The 23,873-nt window shown below is 34.9% G+C and overlaps 1 long non-coding RNA gene across 1 annotated transcript; it reads left to right on the top strand.

The window, feature by feature from the left end:
• The first annotated feature begins 14,532 nt into the window (after window positions 1-14,532).
• LOC110803493 (uncharacterized) lies at window positions 14,533-15,898 on the top strand. The gene is made up of 3 exons (XR_002537461.2): window positions 14,533-15,017; window positions 15,097-15,229; window positions 15,329-15,898. It is a non-coding gene; the product is annotated as an uncharacterized lncRNA (long non-coding RNA).
• Window positions 15,899-23,873: the final 7,975 nt, after the last annotated feature.

Genomic DNA, 23,873 nt, shown 5'->3' with positions numbered 1-23,873 from the left:
TGCTTGTGTTACTCATGAACAGATTTTCTTATGCGGCGAATCTATTTATTTTGCATCAACATGTATAATTTGCTAAAATAAGCATTAAAAATGCATAAAAACACCATAAAATTAGGTAAAAAGCGCGAATTTATATCGCATTCTACCCCCTAAAAGAAAACGAGTTACGCCCTCGTAACTCATCTCAGGGAATAATTCTGGATATTCCTAATTCAACGAATCCTTTTCCCAATACAACATTTTCACGGAAGTCATTCCAGTAAGTGGGATTTCTACACTTCCATACTATGCCTCAAAAGGTTTCATCTTAATGTTCGCATGGTAGCTATTGTTGTAAGAAAATTCAATCAAATCTATGTGGTTCTCGACTACCATTAAAGTTAATACCACAGGCTCTCAACATATATTCCATAGTTTGGTTAGTCCTCTCAGGCTGACCATCAATTGCAGGGTGGAAAGCAGTACTCGTTTTCAATGTTGTCCCCAAGATTCAACTAGACTTTATTGCCAAAATTTCAGACTTTTGTGGTCGGAAAGGATCTCAAATGTTGCTCTATAAAGGTAATGTCTCCAAATATTCGTAGATAACACCATAACAGCTAACTCTAGGTCATGGGTTTGGTAATTAGCCTTATAAGGTTTCAATTGACGCGACAAAAGCTAAATCTAAAAAGCTTCCTCACATTTCTCACTTCACTTGAATTTCGATTCCTTTTTCAACAAGTTGGTCAATGGTTTTTCTCTCTTCGAAAAGTCTTTCACAACATCCTATAATGGTCATCTAGGCCTAGAAAACTTTAGATACATACACGTTCTTGGAATAGGTCACTCACTCACCTCTCTAATCTTAGCAGGATCTACAGAGACTCCTTCTGGTCAACTTTTCCTTTTTACCAAACCTCGTTATGCCTTTCATGGATATGTATAACTTTTGGGCACAACCCCTAGCTCTTTCACCAATTCATATATTTCTTTTCATCTTTTTAAGATGCCAAATGATTTCTAACGCTCCTGGACCACTCAAATCTTCTCTTAAATTTATTCCCTTAAGTAACGTAGTTTTCAATCAATTTAGTCCTTCACTATTCCGCCAGTGTCACTTATACCCACATGACTTCAAGATTTGTATACTTCATCCATATAAAACTAGATTCTTTCTAAGCGTCTCCAAAATAACTCTCAAGTGTTTACCATGCTCTTTCTCATTCCTTGCTATACGGTGTTTCAGATATAGGTGTCGTTTCAGGATTTAACTCTATAGTGAACTCAAATGCTCTAGTTGGTGACATACTCGCAATTCCACTCGGAAACACATCAATGAATTCATTCACACTGGGAACATCCTCGATCTTCACTCCAACTTATTTACTCCCAACTAGCACACTACAGAAAAAATAGCTCACGCTCTCTATTCGTCCATTTCCTCACTCGCATTACAGAAATAACTAAAGGTTCTTGGACTTCTCAAAACATCTACATGAGGTCAATTTCCCAACAAGGTTCCTTAAAATTACTCTCTAAATTTCACAGTCTATCTTAGCCTTGGAAAAACTTAGTCAATCCGTCCCTGGAATTACATCTAGGTCCCTAAAATTAAACTTTTGTCCAATCAGAAGGGAAAACGCAATCTTTTGTCTTCAAAGGCAAGTTCTTAAATAATCTTATACACCTTATGGTTACCCCGGTGGGCATAATAACAGGTAAATGAAACATTCAAAATCTACTAATTTCAGACTTTTAATAACAAATGACAAAATGAAAGAATAAGTTGCTACCGAATCAAATAATGTTTAACTAGCACAAAATTAATAATAAAAAAAAAGGTACCATGAACTACGTCTGCAGAACGTTCAGCTTCATTTCTAGTCATCATGAACGGTTTGCCCGGAGTCTTATTCTGGTTGTTGTTATCATTTGCAGGTTTATTATAGTTCTCTTGATTGTTTTGTGCCCCTCCAGGCTTTGAATTTTGACCTCCAGACTGGTTAAATCTCACTTGGTTCCCACCTCCATTACTATTTTGTTCCTTTCTGTGCTTAGTGAAGCACTCATACTCCCTATGCCCCCTTTTCTGACAATAGTTGCAGGTCACTAATTCTCCTTTGCAATTCTTACCAGGGTGATTATTGTTGCACCTCTTGCAGTGATACATTCTCACGGATTGCCTCCTATTGTTGTGCCCCTGACTGTTTCCTCCTCGATAATTTCCATTTCCATTTCCATTCCTATTCTCATTCATATTCCTCTTGAAATTCCCTTGGTTTTCCCGGACATTAAACACTTTTCTTTTCTTCCCAACAACGTTTTTCTCGTCCCTTAAGGACTGCAAACCATAAATATTAGCGGTTCCCTCATACACATTATCTAAAGATGTAAAGGTTTCTCCACCTAATCCCAACTGGATCTCATCGGTCGACCCTTGCTCAAACCTCCGAGCCTTTATCTCTTCTGTGGCTACAACCTCAGGTGCAAACTCCGACAGCGCTATAAATTTGCTATAATATTCAGCCATGGTCATACTCCCCATCCCAAGGTTTATGAATTCCTGCGCTTTTCGTTTTGTTATGAAAGGAGTATAAAACTTTTCCCTCAACGCAACAACAAATGAGTCCCAATTAAATCCTTCAACAACACTTAGCCTAGTTCCATTCTCTTTCCACCATAGACCGGCCTCATCTTTTAGGTAAAGGACAACTTGACCTATTTTCATATTTTCAGGACAGTTTACTACCCAAAATAGTTTTTCAAACTCCCTAATCCAGTTTTCTATGAAGGTCGGGTCTGCTTGCCCCTCGAAATATGGTGGCTTAAATTTCGCAAGCCTTTCAAACATGTCCCCTGCAGAATCGGGGAGCTCAGTTCTTTCCTGGGCTAGTTTTTCCGCCAAGAGGCGAAAAACAACAGCTAGGTCATTATTGTTGGTCATCCCAGAACGCGGCCTGAAATTAATATACTCTAATTCAGGTTCGAAACTTTACTTATATTATCCTCTAGCAAGGTAATATCACACCAACATCCAAAATTCACGTAAAATAAACAAACATTTACGAATGTGCAACAATTATTTACGAAGGTAATCCCCTCGATCATTTATGAATGATATTCACATACAGGGCATTCAACTGAGAAATAAGAAACACAGTCCAATCATCACGAATAACAAGGAAGCATAAAAGAAGAAAACATTCTCTTTGCGTGCCCAAAATAAACTCTTGATCCTTTGGATAATCAATGATCTAACTCTATTCCTCAAAAGAATGTTAATAACAATCCTAAATATCCACAACACACATGTCCTCAAAATAAAATTAAAAGTTCTATGACATAAACATAAACTATTGTTGGCGAATTATGGAATTCTCACATTGGAAACGAATGCCTTAACTTTTATTGCTAATTCTATAAAGGTTTAATACATCCTTGAAAAGAATAAAGAATAACTCAAACTCTTATTGCTTTAACTTTAAACTGTTGTAGCTTTGCTACTTATTCTCCAAAACATTTAAGAACAAACTAACTATTACAACTTCAAATGTTTAAGGCATCTTGTCTATCTGTTCTTTCTTTGGAAATTTGTGAAGTGAAATCTAGATCCTCAGTATTCGTCGATCTTCTCAAAGGATCCTATGTTGGTGTACTTGGAAAGAAGCGTTTTATTCATGAAACAAACAACTTAAGATCTTACTAACGATTTCCCAACCAAAGCATAATCAGAATTCAATAAAACAATAACTTTGGTGTAATCAAACAATTTTTATGCACATTTACATGCAACACTTAAACATTTAACATATGCACATAGCAATTAACTTCTTATGCTAGCAATTAACTACTAATGCACATATAATTCTATCCTATATGCCCTTTCCTATATTACCCATCTCTCATAATAAATCATAATAGGTCAAACATTGAAGAATTTAAAGAATAAAACAAGAACGATTAGTAAGAAAAAGTTTATTAAACGAATTAATAATAAACGAATAAATAAAATAAAGAAATTTTATTATTATTTTTATTTTCAAACGAATAATTAATAAGAAATTTTTTTTTTTTTTTTATTAAACGAATAAATATTAAACGAATAAATATACTTAAGGGATAAGATTTTTTTTTTTTTTTTTTTTTTTTTCCGAATATATTTAATTTAATTTCGAAAATAACGAAAAACGTACTTAATTCACATAAACGAAAAGTTTCGAATAAATAAGTTAATTCTGAACTTAAATAAGAAATATTATATACTTTCAAACAAGATAAAAGGAAATCGGCCCCCGAAAAAAAAAGTACCAATTTTTGAACACTATAATACGTAGAAGCTCGATTTTTAAGAAGTTTATTTTAAATAACTAGATAGTTAGGCGCCTAAAATTTTATTAAAGTAAAACCTTAGCTTCTGACACCACTTTGTAACACCCCGACAATTCCCTTTTTCTAAAACAACCCTTTTATAAATATAACTATAGAGAATTATCAAGGCATTATCGCCCGTGTGGAAACGTACGGCTTATTCAGAATTTTGCAGCGGAAAACATAAAACTAACTTTTAGGTTCATAAATAATTGATTACATATTAAGTCCAAAACCAATTAACGGAAATAAAGAAATACGAATAGTACGACGACTTTCAAATATAAGTTAACAAATTAAATCACTTAATTAAACAAATAGAACTATAAGCTCTCTAATCCCGATCCCAATGATGCATCATCTTCAAACCTGTAGATGGGCAACGCTTATTGATCCTTAGAGACTGCTCACCAAAGATGGGTCATCACAGGATCAATAGGCATAGCCATGATCAACACACACAAACAAGGCACGTAATCAGCAAAGCTGAGTACTACATACTAAAGCAATAATAATCCTAACATGATACTATTAAACATAATTAAGGGCAGACAAAGCATGATAACCTGACGACCATACTTAACTAGACTAAGCTAGACTTGACTAGACTTTTATAACAATAATATTAATTTAATTGAAATAGGCAATGGACCGAGTTTTCTAGCTAGGCGAGGTACGGGCGCGACTCCGTAACCTCAGTGACCTGCGATATCGAGGAACGTTTGACTGAAAATAGGACGCGGTGATCAATCCGGTCCGAATGAAAGGCCATGGGCTACCACCATGAACCCCAACTCCTGTTTGTCCGTCACTTTAGACGTGCACAGTCTAGAGCTATTGCTACTCAGTTTCACTTTACATGATTTACAAATTGACACCCTGTTATGACTCAACAATCACATAAGGCATGCAACTCACATTTATTTATAACTGTTTTTATCTTGGAATTGAGTAAGTGATCACAAAGGCCTCAAACAAGACTCATTCCAATTAACTCCAATCTTTTCTTTAATACTGATCAACCCCTGAATATGGGTATAAGGTTTCAACTTACTAAATGAGGTCCTCCGCCCTCATAAAGTAGTGAAAAGCTAAAAAGGGAACAACAATTAACTGATCTGAATTATATACTAAATAATCTAGTGTTCCCAATAAAACATGTTTGCATCAATCTTCCATACTAACATGTTATAATCCTCAAAATGCAATAAAGGTTTAATATGTTCATCCAACAGTATCAAACATGCAATTTCAACCTGACTAAGTTCATCCACAACATTAACATAACCAAGTTCATCAATAATTCAACATGGTTTCAACAATTAGCACACATTCCAAGCACACAGGTATGTACGTACCTTGTGTAAACAAACTGCAAGACCACTTTAATAATTCAAAAGTCGCCTACGGAGAATTCTCCACCTAACAACAACCAATATAGACTCATATCAATTCATATTGAATTTTCAGCAACATTAGGGAGCTTCAAACCCTTCCTAAACATAATTAGAACATTTCCCAATATCGAAACTTGAATATTTGATTTCCTAGCATCATAATTTTTATATTAATTATTGAAATTCGTTGAAAACTCTTCAAAGCATCATACTTTAAATTTCCAGCAATATAACTACTTTCAAACTACTCCAAAACATAATTAACATGTTTGAAATCATAATAACAATAACTTTAATAATTCCTAAACATCCTACCATGATTTAAATCATTAAAAACCTTAAAATTCATACTTTAAATAATTAAAAATCAATATTTCAATGCATTTATATAATATGAAATTAATAATTTAATTATGCAAACATATAATTCTTGAAATTCATAGTCAAATCATAAAACTTATAATTTAAATTCAAGAAACATAATTAAATCATTAAAACGTAATTCAATTCATTAATTAGTTTAGGGTTTAAGAATTAACCAAAAAGAGAGACAAAAGGGTGGCTGGCCGGTGGTCTGAGACGGCGCCAGCAGAACAATCGGCAGCTGACAGGCAAGGCACGATGGTGGCGCAGCGGTGGCGGCTGCGACTGACTCGTGTTTGCGGGATATGAAGAACGAAAAGGAGTTCCGTCAAGCAAGAGGGAGAACAAGGGAGGACGTTGGTTGGTGTGGGCAAGGAACGCGGCGGCGCAGCGATGCAGGTTGGGCGGCGACGTGGCGGTGGTGTTGTTGGTGGCTGTCGCACGTAAAAAGAAAAGAAAAAGCAAGTAAGGAGAGCAAAACGCAAGAGAGAGAGGAAGAAAGAAATACGAGGGGAGAGAAGAGGTTACCGGCGACGATGGGTGGAAGTCGGGCGTCGGAGGAGAGCAACGGCGGCGGCTGCTGCTTGACCGGCGGCGGTGGTGGTTGCCTGAGAGGGAAGAAAAGAGAATTAACATGAAAGAGAATGAGGGTTTCACGTGAGTGTGTGAAGTTGAGTGAGGAGAGAGAATTAGTTGTGGGTAAAATTTGGGTTTAGGGGGTTTATTTACTTTGTGGGCTATAACAATTGGGCTAAGATTAAGATTCATTTTCCAATTTGAGAGTATTTAAATTCAAACCCGATTAGAAATACTTTTCCAAAACCGAAGTGTTTCTATGTTTCAATTCGTTTTCGAATTATGATTCTAAAGTGTTTGATTTCAATAAATCATTAAAATATTTATAATTCATTTAAATAAAATAAATATACATTAAATATATATTTATTACTAAAATCGACCAATTTCATTTAAATATAAAAAACTATACGTTAACATATGTTAATAAACTTTATAAATTTACGGGGGATTACAGGGAGATTGACTAAGATAGATGGCATTTGGAGTTCTAATAATTTTTACTCCCAAGATCACTTCTGCCTCACCCATGTCTCTCATTTCAAATTTTGAACTCAAAAATTCTTTTATTTCATTCACTCGATCCGAATCAGTAACAAAAATTAGCATATCATCCACATAAAGACAAATAATCACACAACCAAAATAATCATGTTTATAATAAACGAAAGAGTCACCTTCATTTACATGATAGACATTACCAGTCACTGTCTTGTCAAACTTGTCACGCCACTACTTAGGGGCTTGCTTAAGCCCATACAATGACTTACCATTTTACAAACTTTGTTCTCTTGACATGGAACAACAAAACCTTCAGGTTGAACCATATAAATTTCTTCATCTAAATCACCATTCAGAAATGCAGTTTTAACATCCATTTGAAGCACTACAAGATCATGAATGCATGCAAGAGCAATTAAGGTTCTAATGGTTGCAATCTTAGTTACAGGATAATATGTATCAAAATAATCAATGCCATGTTTTTGGGTAAAACCCCTTACCACAATCCTGGCCTTATAGTTGTCAATGGATCCATATGATTTCAACTTTTTCCTAAAGATCCACTTACAAGTAACGGGCTTGCAACCACTAGGCAGATAAACCAATTCCCAAGTATTATTACTTAGAATTGACTGAAGTTCGCTATCTATAGCCTCTTTCCGGAAAACTGCATCAACTGACCTCGTTGCCTCTTCATAGGTTCTAGGGTTGTCTTCTAAAATAAAGACATACACAAAATCATCTGTAATCAAGAAGGATTTAGTCAGAAAAGCAGTAATGAAATCATCACCATAACTTGTTTTCTTTCTTGCCCTTTTGCTTATCCTTGGCTCCAAATCAGAATCATTAGTGGAGGAAGGAGCAATGGCAAAGCATTAGAAGTGCTAGAATATGGTACATCATTACTAATGCAAGAGATTTTCAAAGATAGAATCAATAAAGATAGAATCAACCATTTTGGGACCGATCTTTCCCCTTTTGAAACTGGATATGGCAATCTTTGCTAGGCACCACTACACTTTCAAGTATTTCAGGATTGATTTTCAACTTCAGCCTTGTACCTTAGGAACATCTCCTCAGCCTCGTCCTTTGGCCTGAGAAGAAAAACCATGGTAAATCTAGAGCATTCATCAACAAAAGTAATGTAATATCTTTTACCACCCCTGCTCTCATAATTTTTAAAGTCCCCCAAGTCACTATGAACATGTTCTAGTACTTCTGTCTGTCTGTCTATTAATTTAAAAGGTTTCTTTGCAAATTTTGCTTCAACACAAACTTCACATTTTGAAAAGTCGGTTTTAGAAATACTTGGAATCATATATAAGTGTTTAAGTCTTTTGATTGTAGCAATATTAACATGACCCAATCTAGCATGCCATATATCAATAGACTTAGCAATATAAGCAAAAGAAGAACTAAATTTCTTATTCATAACTTCAATTGAAACATCAAGACTAAACAACCCCCCATTACAAAAGCCCTTTCCCACAAATTTCCCATTGTGAGTAATAACTAGCCTATTAATTAGAATCAAATTAAAGACAGCTTCAAACCAACTTTCATAAGTAAACTACCAGAAATCAGGTTCCTACGCATTTCTGGAACATGTAAAACATTGGTTAAAGTAAGAGTTATTCTAGAAGTGAGAGTGAGATCGATCTTCCCTTTGCCTTGGACAGTTGCAGAAGCAGAGTTACCCATGAAGACATTTTCACCATCAATGTTGTCATAGGAAGTGAATATTTCTTTGTTGGTGCAAATGTGCCTGGTTGCTCCTGTATCAACGATCCATTCAGCAGCATGACCTTCTAGGTTAGCTTCTGAAACAACAACAATTGTGAGGATCAACAACAACTTCAACAAGGTGGGCTTGATTCTGATCCGGCTTCTTCTTGACCCTGCAATCATTGGACTTGTGTCCAACTTTCCCACATTCATAACAGTTTCCCTTAAACTTATACTTCTGTATTTTCCCTTGTGGCTTGAATGGACTGCCCTTCCCCTTAAACTTACCAGAACTAAAATTGCCCTTAGGTTCAACAAGATTAGCTTTAGTAAAACCAGAAAACACAAATTGATCCTTATCCTTAATGCGGTTCTCCTCCTCAATTTTCAGGTGGCCTACGAGTTCCTCTAAGGTAAGGTCTTTCTTCTTATACATTAACTGATTTCTAAAATCATTCCATGAGGATGGCAATTCTTAATTAAAACAATATCAAGAGTTATGTCACAAATGTTCAAACCCTCGGCAGCAATAGCAATGCAAATATTCTCATAAGCATGAATCTGATCAATAATAAGTTTATCATCCTCAACTTGAAAGTCTAACCACTTACTAAGACAATAATATTTAGTACCAGCATCCTTAGTTCCATACTTCTTATCTAAACCATCCCAAATATCCCTAGCATGATTATAACCCATATAAATATCAAGCAATGCATTCGACATATGATCGACGCAACAACATTCCCTTACAAGTTCTATCATCCTTAGCAAACTTCAACTCAAAACTATGCAATTCAGATTCATAATCAGGTTTCACAACATCAACAATAACATACGTAACATTAATTTGTTCCAAATAAAATCTCATCCTAACAGCCCAACATTTATAATTCTTTCCATCAAGAGTTTTCAATTTCGACATATCAGGAATAAAAAATTTCGAATTGATAGCCATGATAATTGTCTTTTAGATTGTTAGCTATAAAAATTAGAACAACTTAGCTGGATATTACGTATATACAAACTGAACAATTTGTCGCGCCGTGGCCGAACCACTGCTCTAAAAGACAATTACGCGCTACCTCTGATGCAGTAGAACACTTGCGGTTGCCCTCCACGGTTAACATGACACCAAGGTTTGTGTGTGCTCACACGCCTCGATTGGAGACCATAATACTTTCCCAGAAAGAACAAAAGAGTGTTTTAGAATTTGAGAAAGAATGCAATGAATAGTTTATGTGATTGTGTGTATATGAAAAACGGAAGAGAAGTATTTATAGGGAAGCTATAACAGTCATAAACGGCTAGTAGTGGAAGTAGTGGGTGGTTACCACGTTTTACTGGTTGATTAATGGGGTAGTTACAACATCACTAGTGGGTTAACTAATTCTGACCGTTAGAATTAATCAAAACCACTTTCTACCAAAAAGAATAACCCGACCCACAAAACCCACCCCACGCCCGCGAACCGCATTTGCCAAGTACCAAGTACCAAGGCCATAGGCCCGACCTGCGCGCGTCCGTGTGTGTTGTTTATCCACCCATGCCACCCTCATGTTTTCTTAAACAAATGTTTCCCTCAAGTCCTCAAATATAAACAATAAATGAAGTTGGTGTTTTTCCCATATGGGACTTTTCACATTCCCACTCTCCCATTTATTTTCTTTGCACTCTCTCACTAGGACTTCCAACATTGAATACCCTCACGCCCATTTGTATTTATATTGCCCTCGTGACCTCATTTAAAAAAAAACTTGGATTAGTTAGATTCTCTTACGATATAAAGACTTTATATGATAAGATTATTAACCTATGAGAAAGTGGATCAGCTTACTTGAATTTGGTTGTCACCTTAAATAAAAAAGGTGGGGTGGTAAATAAGATCATTTGTGAGGGTTTATGTTTTATCAGTATATTTCAACATATAAGCAAACTACTATGACATGGCCCGTTTGATGTGCTTGGGTCAATGATGACTTCTTCTAAGGCACCACGCAGAACCGGAGGATAAATCAGTGAACCCAAGCTGCTGCTAGCCTGCTACATTCCTGCATGGATTCTTAGGGTATCAAATAGTAATATATTCTGAACTCCCATTGGTTATTCTCACATAAGCAACCTCACATGAGATTAAAATTTAAATTTAAAATATCAAATGGTATTTGAAATTGAAAATTTAAATAAATCACAACCAAGAGTTTCATACCCTGATGGTACATGTAGCCTTTTCACATAAAAAAAAAGTGTAAATAAATAGGGACGGTAGTCTCCAACGGATTAAATTAAATTTGGCTCTTTTGTTAAAGCGGAGAATTTTTAATGTGTCATGCATAGTTTTATAGATGTATTTATGAATTAAAGTATAGGGTTTGTTATATCATTTTTGCATCTCATTTTGTGCGAAACTGCTATTTCTTATATAGTTTGTTATTCGGATGGAACACTACATGAGGGGGGGGGGGGGGTTAATTGTAGTATGGAACTTGCTAGCCAATTTTGCGAAATTATAAAGAAACTTAAAGCAAGTAGAGAAACAATGCAAGAGAGATTTTACGAGGAAACTTTCTAGGCCCAACTAGAAAGAAAACCTCGACCCACTAGGGATTTCAACTTAAACTCTTTTCACTATAGGGCAACAACTCTGTTACAAACCTATAAGGAACTCGGACTTTACTTGAGTTCCTCTACGATTCAAGTTCCCAATAGTTGTTTCCTCAAACAACTACGCTCTCTCTGACTTCCCTATAAGTCTCTCTTGACTCTTAACGCTTCACTCAAAGCCTCTCTTCTTCTCTCTCATAGACTTCACTCAAAACCCAAATATTACAGGAACTCACTCAAGTTCCTAGCCCAAATTAGATACAAGAATTCACTCAAACCCTTGATCAATTCCCCATTATAAGAGTTCACTCAAACCCTTTACCAACTTTCAAAATACAGATGTTTGATAATTGATTAAACTCTAATATGTAGAAAGTGAACAACTGTAAAGGAACTCGGAACTGCTGAAACTGACTGAAAAATGCGGAAAACAAAATAAATTTCTCTATGAAATTATCCCACCTAAATCAGACCCTTTGGAATTACTGCAAGAGTCAGACACTCTTAAATGAATGAGAAAGCTCTCCTTTTATAGAGGAAGAAACCTCAACCAATTCCTCCACAATCTTCTCCACTAACAACCACCAAGCCCTTCAATTAAGGCATGATCCCATGACTTTAGTCAGTAGAGAAAATCATGGAGTTAGGGCCAAGCATAATCAGGTTTTTTATGATCTCCTATTCTTTCTCCACTAACGTAGTTTTTCCAAAACAACGTAAAACAATGTTTTTTATTTTCTAAAACAAAACCTTTTAAATATGATTTTAATAAAATAGAAAAATAAATTTCATTAAAATAAAATAACTAACAATCAGATTTTATTTTACAAAAAGATTAATTCTTGTTTATTTATTAAAAATGAATTTTTGAACACATAAAAATACAAATGATATTCAAAAAAAATCCTAGAATAAATAAGACATTATTAAAAACAAAATTTAAACAATAAATAAATAAATATATGATATTAAAATCAGAATCCTAACCAAAATAAGATTTATAATAATTATCTTTTATTTTAAAAACATAAATAAATAGAGTTTTACTAGGAGATAAATACTCAAAGTCAAAGGTAAATCCCTAACAACTTGAAGTGTTAAAAGCCACGTTATTGACACTTAAAATTACCTTAAAACTAGGAGTATTCTAGGAAAATAAACTGACGTTATTTCTCATAAGTTTCGACAAGTTCCTTTTGGCACCGTGTTCCTCAATTATTCAAGTTTCTACATACTTACATGAATCCTAGAAAATAAACTCTTATTTTCTTCTTCATGCTTCATGATGCTCCAACTCAAGAGCCTCATGTTGATAGTCCCGCCTCTGAAACTTCTCCATGCTTGTTCCTACTCAGGAACTTTATACTCGTTGTTCCTCTTAGGATCTGCTGAGGAACTGATCTGTTTGTGTTCCTTTGAAGAACTCTGTTGCTGCTTGGCTACTTGATTTTTCGACTTGAACTCTTCATGTTTGTTTCTTCATCAAACCTATATTTGTTTCGTATACATGCATATTGGAACTCAAACATAGGTTAGTCATTTGCTAGTTATCATCAAAACCATAAAGTTGGTGATAACAACCAATACAAACAAGATGTGAAGAAAACTAAACTAATAAGCAAGTATACAGTAGTTAAGGACACAAACTCTTAAGTCTAATAGTACACTCATATAATTAGACTTCTCTTCTGAAGTTCCTTTCACTTCTAGAGTTCCTTTCCGGAACTTCACTTCTTCTTGTATATATCTTCAGAATCTTCTAACTAAATGATCTGTATTGACCGTCATTACTTGTTCATGCACATCTAAACAATACACACATTAGTTAGATAATCATCATTTGTTCATAATCATCAAAACACTATATTACTCAACATAGTTATACTTTTTCTGTTTGAAAATACTTGCAACGTTGGTCACTTTTACGTATGTCAATTCACAATCTTGATCGTTAATGTTTTAAAATTCTCTTCAAGCAAATATTATAAAAACTTGATATTTTGAAAATACATATTGAGATGAATCCAACAAAATCTCACATGAATATGTTTTATCTCATATATAAATCACCAACAATAGTTAAAGTAGAATATGTGAATAGTGTAAAAAGTTCAAACGTGACGAGTATTTACAAGTGGGGGAAGTATTACGTAGTACTTCATCATTTTCTTTTTAGTTGCAACACTTTGCTTTTTACGCTTGCTAGTGTATACTTGAACAATTAATACCTTTAATTATCGATAAGGAAAATTAAAAGAAAAAAAAATGATATTCGCAAACTATACATTATAATGAATCTGACAAGATTCTGCATAATAAGTAGATTATGTGAATATTGCAAAAATCAGAGCATTGCAAACTATTACTCCCTCCGTCCCAGATTAGTTGTTACACTTTCCTTTTTTGTTCGTCCCAGATTAGTTGTTACACTTCTAAATTAGGAATGACCCCACAATTATTACATTGTCTCTCTCTTCCTACTAATTTTTTTTGTCCCTACACTCTCTCTCTCATTCAATTAAAAAAAATACCCCACTAACTCCTATCAAATCTATTTTTTTAATAAAATAACAATTGATAACCAAACAACCACTTATCATCTAAAACTTTATGCAAAGGTAAGTGTAACAACTAATCTGGATCGGAGAAATTATAAAACAAATGAGGTATTTATTTTCCTACAAAAGAAGTGGGATATGACATGCACCAATAGGTCCAAAGCAAAGTGGCTTAGGTGAGTTGTTATTTCCTTGTCACGCCTCACATGGTTATAAACTTATAATTGGAGGCCTTCAAGGTTGATAGTGTAGGTTGACCTTGCTACTTAGTTGCCCCACTCACCATCCCCATCATCTCATGTTCTATTCCAGCCACAACCACCACAATCATCCTTGTTTAATCGGATCATTTGACTTAACTGAAATACCTTAATTACAAGTAACACACGGTAATAATTTGTAAAATAAGTTTTCCGATTTGAACTTCTTTTGATCCAATATAATATCAAATACGTTGTAAGTAATAAGGACAACCATGAATTAAAGTATACAAATTTTTGTAAAAGACGGTCTTACAGGAAAGACCGCATTGATGGCACATCAACTGCCACACAAGCTGCCAGGTGAAATGCTGACGTCAGCATCAAAAATAAAAATATATATAATATTTATGATTTATTTTCATTTCATTTTCCAAAACCTAATTCGTTTCTTTCTCTCTCCTAAATTCTCTGCCCCTCTCTCTCTCTCCTAAAAGAAGAATTGCTCCTCTCTCCTCCATAACTAAAGGATCGGTGGCGATGGTGGAACTGTCGATCTTTCGGCGGCGTCAGGCTTAATTGTCGGTCCTCCACCGCGCCTCGTGTCGGATTATCGTCGTTTACCGTCAAAGCGGCTGCAGGTACGGTGGTTTTCGTCGACAAATCCGAAGCGGAGACGATTGTTTTGAAGTTCAGGATACTCGAAGCCGCCACCGCCGTAATCAAACTGCCGGAAACTTCAGGTTTTTATTGCTTTTAGGTTTTTTATTTTAATTTTTTTGAAACTTTAAGCTTATTGGATTTGTGGTGTTCGGTTGGTAGGTAGCGAGCAGTGGTGATAGAGGAAGGAGATCGACTCGCGGTGCGACACGGAAAATAATTTCCTCAACCATGTCAATCGTCGTCTCCGTCGTCGTTCGATTCAACTCGCTCTTGTTGATGGTGGCTTGTTGAGGTAATTCTTCATTTAGTTAGGTTTTTTACTTTTAAGTTTGTGTTTTGGAATGTCGATAGAATTGGATTGATTTTTGATGTATGTGATGTTATCTCGCAGCGGCAAGCCTGAGTTCCTCCTCTTTCTGAAAAAACAGTGTGCAAACCAGCTCCATTTTATTGGTCTTGCGGCGGTGGCGGATGTGACTTGCTGTTGGTTGTGCGGTGTTGTTGGTGGTGTTCGAATGTTTGAACAAATTGCAGAAATAAGTTTGATATTTGAAAGATTATGTTGTTGTTGTTGGTAGGTGGTGATGATGTTGTTGTTGTTGTTGTTGTTGGTAGGTTATGATGATGTTGTTGTTGGATGCACTATACAATCAGTGATGTAGACATGTAGTAGTGCTGCTGATGCTTTGTTGGATGTCTTTAGATGTCTTGACAGAGGTGAAGTTCAGAATGGCAGCTTGGTAGCCTCTTCGTTCGTTCATCTCCAGATTTAGTTAATGATTTATGTAATAATTTTAGTTAATTTCGTGTAAGCTATGTTTAATTTTGTTTTAAGTTGAGAAAAAATCCATTTTAGTTAAGAAATAGAATTGTTTAGTTATTTTTTTGTATTTATCTCAATTTTTATAATTTGTATTTTGGTGTTGGGCTTCCTAGTTATGAATAACTTTGTTTTTTTTTAGTTATGAATAAATGCTTTTTAGTTAAGATTAAATTTGTATTAGTTAAGATTAAATTTCTAAGGTGTAGTTATTATTTCTCGAGTATTAGTTAAGATTTTTTGAGTATTAGTTAAGATTTTTTGAGTACTAGTTACGATTTTTTGAGTTTAGTTAAGAATAGTTTTGTTTTAGTTAAGAATAATTTTGTTTTATTTAAGTTACAATTGTTATAGTTAAGAATAGTTTCGTTTTAGTTATGAAATTTTTTGTTGTAATTAAAATAATTTTGTTTTAGTTAATTTGAAATTCAATTAGTTAAGCAATATAACCAATTAGTTAAGTACTAGAACTAATTAGTTAAACAACGAAATCAATTAGTTAAACACTATGACCAATTAGTTAAACATTGGAACTAATTAGTTAAGCACCGTCACAAATTAGTTGATCATTGGAACTAATTAGTAAAGCGATACAACCAATTAGTTAAACATTGGAAATAATTAGTTAAGCGATACAACCAATTAGTTAAACACTATGACCAATTAGTTAAACATTGGAACTAATTAGTTAAGCACCGTGACCAATTAGTTGATCATTGGAACTAATTAGTTAAGCGATACAACCAATTAGTTCAGTAATGAAACTAATTAGTTAAGTAATGCAATCAATTAGTTAATCAATGGAACCAATTAGTTAAGGAATTGAACCAATTACTTAAAGAATGGAACCAACTAGTTAAGCAATGAAACCAATTAGTTAATCAATGGAACTAATTAGTTAAGCAATGGAATAAATTAGTTAATCAATGAAACCAATAAATTTACAGTTATAAAGAAAGTATATGTTAAGCCTAGAATTTAATTAGTTAAGCAATAAAACAATTAGTTAAACTATTAAACCAATAAGTTAATCAATGGAACCAATTAGTTAAACAATGAAATCAATTAGTTAAACAATGGAACTAATTAGTTAAGCACTAGAACCAACTAGTTAAGTAATGAAACCAATTAGTTAAACAATGAAATTAGTTAGTTAAGCAATGCAACCAATTAGTTAAGCAATAGAAGGAATTAGTTAAAGCAATGTAACTAATTAGTTAAACAATGTAACCAATTAGTTAAGCAATAGAAGGAATTAGTTAAGTAATGTAATGTGCACGATTGATGAACTTTCTTTGTTTGATTGTTAAGCTTGAAATTAAATTCAATTAGTTAAGCATGAAATTAAATTAGTTAAACAATAAAACCAATTAGTTAAATAATTAAACTACTTAGTACAATATTGAAATCAATTAGTCAAGTACTGAATCCAATTAGTTAATCAGTAAGAATAATTAGTTAAGTATTAAGATTAATTAGTTAAGTACTGAGATTAATTAAATTTTAACTAAAAAATGGAGAGAAATGCTACTCCATAGTCCATACTTAAAAAAAAAAAAAAAAAAAAAAAAAAAAAAGAGAAATTGCACTAATGAGTAATGACAATGACGAAGCAAAATTTTGAAATGAATTCCTTCTCAAATCCCAACAACCCACAACAACAACACGAACAACCCACCACAATTTTTGGCGTCAAACAAGTAGATCTCACGGCATGAAGAACATGAATGAGATCTGGCGGCGGAAATTCCAACAAGCAAATGACGCCACAACTCAGGTAAAGGGAGGAGATCATGGTGGAGGAGCAAAATCTCCTCCTTGCCGCCTATAAAAATGTCATCGGAGTTCACTGTGTTTCATGGCACATCATCTCTTCGATCTACAGGAGAGTCGCACATCTTGCAACGGCAGTGAGAAGGTGAAGGAGACGACGGAAGCGGCAGCAAGGATGTGACCGTGACGACGAGTCGGCGGCGTGGTCGAGTTCTGGTGGAGAGAGAGGGAGAGAGCTCTGGAGGAGAGAGACTGAGAGCCAAAGAGTTTAGAGAGGCTTTTGCAGAAAATGAGAGGAGAGAGAGAAAAAAAATATTTATACCGCGCGTGAGTTCACGCGCGCGTGGTTTTCCACTCCGGTCTTTCCTACACGCGCCTGTAAGGCGGTCTTACCGAAAAGCTGCTGATTAAAGTAAACTAATCAAGTAAATACTGCCAATTATTTTGGAAAATGTATAGGGTATTGGCTCTATTCCGACTCTACCCCTCTACTTGTTCAACACACTCGTACCCATGATTTGGTCCGAACCCTTACCAATAATAAAAACGTCTCCCATTAATGTGTTTGGCAATAGCTTCTACCTAAGTTTTCGATTCTTATGTTCTTTTATTAATGTACCAAACCCAATTGTGAACACCCTAGTTACTATAAACCGTACACTTGTATGATTATATCATATTCCACTATGCTATTGAAAGCTCAAAAAGAGTGGGAAATTCAACATGAATGGGTTGTTACTTGTTAGTTTGTTACTTGTTAAAGCCCACCCACTAAAACAGAGCACAAATCCACCGACAAAGGCTAAAAGCTAATTAAGGATTGAGCACAACTCCTTCTGGCCCATTTTATTCTTTTTCTTTGGTATCATGCACTTGATTTAACTACTGATTAATATTGATAAAGGTTCATACTTATAATGCAGATTATGTTTATTGATAATATTTTTACTTTTATCCAAAATATGAGATTCTAAAAGTGTGAAAGGTTTAGTTTTCCAAGTATTTTAATTAATTAAAACAATCATTTGCACAATTTAATTAAGGAAATTCATAATGCAATATAAAAGTAAAAATTCTAAAAGTAAGATTAAAATAATACACTAGAAACGAAAAGCATAAAGAATAAAAAAGGACGCGGGGAGTAGCAATCAAGTCAACACTCCACAAGTTCAGATGCCCAAGCCTTTAAAAAACATTACTCCCTCCGTCCCAAATTAGTTGTTACACTTACCATTGCACAAAGTTTTAGGCGATAAGTTGTTGTTTGGTTATCAATTGTTATTTTATTGAAAAAGTAGCTGTGATAGGAGTTAGTGGGGTATTTTTTTAATTGAATGAGAGAGGGTGTGGGGACAAAAAAAAACATTTAGTGGGAAGAGAAAGACAATATAATAATTGCGGGGTCATTCCTAATTTAGAAGTGTAACAACTAATATGGGACGTACGAAAAAGGAAAGTGTAACAACTAATCTGGGACGGAGGGAGTATTATTGTGTAAGCCACTAGTCTATTAAAATAAAATAATGGTAAAAACTAGCGTTGATAAGTATGAAAGTCAAAAGAACGCATTTATTGTTAGGCGAAGGTAGTACGAAGTACTTGTTTCTATAAGAGAAATAAAATAATTATATTAATGATATTTTTAGAACAGTCTTAGCCAAATGTCCTAACTAAAATAAAGTAGAGCTATTTTTCTATGTTCATTCAAGGACCCACAAAAGAAAAAAAAAAAAAAAAAAAAGAGTGAGCTACCTCATATGTGATCCAGAGAACACTCCTCCACAATCAAATCCGAAAGTTTTTTCTAGAGAGAAAGTAATGAGCTCGATTAACACAAGTCTGGTCACCTATAAGTATATTTTCGTCATTTTATGACAATTGGACGATGCACAAACATAGGAGCATATGTGTTTTTTAAGTTTTATCTTTCTTTTATTTAGATCGGTAATAAGAATTGTCCTACCAAATTGAAACTTTCTACGGGTTAGGCCCATCCAAATTAGAACTTTGTACGATTTAGAGCCATCCAAATTAACAAGCTTCACTGTATAAAAGTGAGAGGGGGGCTAGCATCCAACTCTAAAAGTACATTTGGTAGACATTAGGTAGACATTAAACCCCAACCTGGAGGTACCATTAGGTATATGGGCCAAGAATAACTTTTTTGTAGAGATATGAGATGAGAGAGAAATATGAGAGGCTCCCGTTTTCTAGGGAGAGATAGTGAAAACCCTAGGTCCCTTTCGCCATTTTCCCTGCCTTGCTTTGCCTTGTTTTGGTAGATTTGCTCTGCAAATCTCTTCGTCTTCCTCTTTCTCTTCCTTGTCCTATGTTGTTGTAATTTCCCAAACCAAGCCTAGCCCCAAATTAATTAGGGGTAGTGATGAACCACCTTGCATTTGTATTGGTGCGTCGTTTGTATCGAAAATCGCTTTTCCTTCCATGATCTTCGTCCTGCCTTCCCCCACAAGCCATCTTGTAGATTTAAGGGAGGAGAGTGATGCAACGTCATCAGATCTTGTGCTTGTCAACAATAACGATGGTTTTTGGAGTTAATCAAGGAGTTAATCTACTGGGCTTTATTAGCTGTCTTAATTGGACCAATGGCGATGGAGGTTGGTTGGTCAATCCAACGCTGGCTCAATCGAAATTCGAAAGAAATATTATCCTGCCTATTTTTGGTGCAGGGAAGTATCTTATCATGAATTTAATTGGTGTTTTACATTTACTCTGCTTCTTAATTGAATTTTTCGCATTTTCTCAATGCATGCAATTTTGTTTATGTTTTGCTATTTTATGTATGATGATTATTACTGTGATGCTCTTTTGTTGTGTTATAATTCTAGATCCTTCTTCTTTTAGGTTCCTTAGTCTCAATCTCTTGTGTCCTTGGGTTGTGTCTTTAAATCTTCTATGCTACGCTTTCTGGAACTATAAATATTGGCTTTGTCTGATCATTTTGTTCACTCTCAATTCTCCTCCTACTTTAAGTCTTGCTCTCTTTCTCCTGCGATTATTCAATTTCAACTGCCTCTACTCCTTTCTTGTCTTCATTCTCTTAATGTCAAACAATCTTGCCAACAATAGCTATGTCTCACTTCTTAAGAAGAACCCAACTTCACTTCCCAATGAACTTGGACTTACCAGCTTATCTGGTGATTCAAGTACTTCCAGCTTCCTCAACAACCCCAGCTTAGGCACCCTTCTCATGGGAAGTAGCAGTGTTGATCATGGTCCCAATTCCACACCTAAGGACAATCCACATTATGTTGCACCAAAGGTTCCTAGTGCAAGTACCACCATCATCACTGTAGATACTTTTAGGTAGAGGCTACATATCTCTTTAGGAAAGCCTGGGGTGAGTTTGTGCCACATGCTACTGTTATTTCTAGAATGAAGAAAGATTGACATTTCTTAGAGGTGAGATAAGCTTTAGATTTCTGGGAAATGGGTGGTTTTTTTTTTATCACTTTTTCTATTCCTCTTGACAAAGAAGAGGTCTGGAGCAACAGTCCTGGTTTGTTCAAGGCCTCAACTTTATCTTGATGCCTTGGAGGACTTCTTTCAAAGCTCAGTACAACTCCATCACTCATGTGGATCAATGGGTGAAAATACCATTTCTCCCCACTGAGTATCGGACCCGGCATTACATAAACCAAAGTGTTAGTTGTGTAGGCCATCCTATTAAGCTTGATAAATTCACCTCTGAAAATGCTGAAAAATGTCAATTTACTAGAGTTTGCCTCAACCTCAATATCACTAAGCATGTGCCTAGGTCTATCTCTCTCAACTTTGGGTATGACATTCAAGAGTTCTTTCTATCCTATGAAGGTGTCCGGGAAGTTTTCCCTCTGTGTGGTGACCCAAAAAACTTCTTGAATGCTTGTCTTAAACGTCCCCCACCCTGTCTTGAGTTAGTTGTGCCTCAGCTAGATGATGACAACCTATCTCTGGCTGCTGGTGCTACTGCTGGAGTTGGGTCTATCCCTACTGGTTGGTTGTCTGTGGTGCCAAGAAGGAGCGCTAAACCCAGGGCTTCTTCCCAAAAAGTACTTCAAAATTTCAGCCTTACCCTCCTACTAGCAATGTCAAACCCCTGCACTCTTCTAAAGCCAACCTTAGTCCTGGTCTCCCTGTGATCCCCCTTGCCAATAGCTTTCAAGGCCTCCAAGAATTCCAGGTGATTGCTGGTGATACTATCACCTTGAATCCTCCTGCTGTCCAACCCTATGAAGATATTCTTCTTGATTTTGACCCCAAGGACTTAACCCACGAGGGTATGCGGGCTTTGCAAAATGAGCATGTAAATGATATGGACCTGGAGATCTATGATGGTGAGGGTTATGATGATGAGGACCCAACGTTTGCAGATTGTACTCCACCTTCCGATGCTGACAAATATAAAAGGAGGAAGAGAGATGATGGTGATCTCTCTTCTTCATCTTTTGTTGAGAAATTATGTTTTGTTAGCTTTACTTGCTTTTGGGGAGGAGGTGGTTTTTGTGTAGTCTCTTAACCAGTCCTAGCTGGTGTCTAATGCCTTTAGGGTTTCTTAGTTTTGTATCAGTTTGTTGGTCCCTGTAACACCCCGACAATTCTCCTTTTCTAGAATAACCCTTTAGTATAGATATAAATATAAATATAGAGAATTATCAAAGTATTATCGCCCGTGTGAAAACGTAACGACTTATTCAGAATTTTGCAGCGGAAAAAATAACGAATAACTTTAGGTTTATCAATGGTCAACTACGGGACTAGCTCCGAAACCAAAAACACGAAAAGTAAAGTCAACGTTATAATTCGACAAGTTTTAAAGTCCACTTAAACAAACCAAATCCAACTTAATTAGGAAATTAAATTAAACTACAAGCTCTCCAATCCCGAACCTAATAATGCATCATCTTCAAACCTTTAGATGGAAAATACTTATTGATCCTTAGAGACTGCTCACCAAAATGGGTCAACACAGGATCAATAAGGCATAGCCAAAATCAACACACACAAACAAAACACGTAATCAGCAAAGCTGAGTACTACATAGTAAAACAATACTAATCCTAACATGAATCTATTAAACGAACAATCCTAACATGATACTAAGAAATAGTAACAATGACAAGTTCAAACATAAAGCTTCACATAATACTTGTACTAGACTGATTTTAGATAATAATTCATTTAGATGGATTAGTCAATGGACTGAGTTGTCTAACTGAAAAGCTTCCATTTGGAAGACAGAATACGGAAGCGACTCCGTATTCTTATGACTTGTGATATCGAGGAACCTTTAAATTAAAATAGAACACGGTGATCAATCCTGTCCCAGAAAAAGCCATGGGATACCACCATGAACTCCAACTCCTAATTGTCCGTCATTTCAAACGTGCACAGTCTAAAGCTATTGCTATCCGGTTTCACTTTACATGATTTATCAATTTAGGGTCGTTATGACTCATCAACAACATACACAACACAATCAAAAAATAATTACAACTTCCTTTTTATCTTGGAATTTAATAAGCGATCAATCAACTTACAATCCAAGATTAATTTCAACTTTAATTCCATCATTCCTTAACCAATGGTTAACTACATTTTATAAGTGCAAGTATCAACTACTAAACAAGGTCCACAGTTCTCATAAACTAGTGAAATGCTAAAAGGGAACAACGATCCATATCAATATATATAAAATAATATAAAGTTCCCAAACTAACGTGCTTGCACCAATCATCCATGCCAACATGATATAATTCTCATAATAAAATTTTATGTTCAACATGTTAATGCAAGGGCATCAAACATGCAATTTCCAATATAACCAAATCGTACATGAATTCAACAAAGTTTCCATTCATAGAATCACATCCACAAACACATAGTTATGTACATACCTTGTGTAAAAAAATTGATAGGCCACTTTAACAATCTCAAAAGTCGCCTACAGAGAATTCTCCACCTAAAATAACCAATAAAATTTCCCAATCAACTTCCCATAATTCACAGCAATAATAAAGTACTCTAAATACATCCTAAATTATTTAGAACCTTCCCCAATATCAAAACTTGGATATTTAACCTCCTAGCATAATAATTATTATCTTAATGATTGAAATTCATTAAAAACTCTATAAAAAACACCATTCTTTAAATTTCCAGCAATATAAAATCGTTTAAAGCTTCACCAAAACCAAATTAACATGCTTAGAATCATAAAAATCAAAAATTTAATAACTCATAATCATCCTACCATGATTTAAAACCATTAAAACCTTAAAATTCATGCTTTAAGTAATTAAAACCCTTATTTCAACTCAATTACATAATCTGAAAATTAAATTAT

This window comes from Spinacia oleracea, chromosome 1 (assembly GCF_020520425.1).
Source record: "Spinacia oleracea cultivar Varoflay chromosome 1, BTI_SOV_V1, whole genome shotgun sequence".
Classification (NCBI taxonomy): domain Eukaryota; kingdom Viridiplantae; phylum Streptophyta; class Magnoliopsida; order Caryophyllales; family Amaranthaceae; genus Spinacia; species Spinacia oleracea.
Note: the sequence above shows the minus strand (reverse complement) of the source record. Positions and strands in the feature narration are given on the sequence as shown.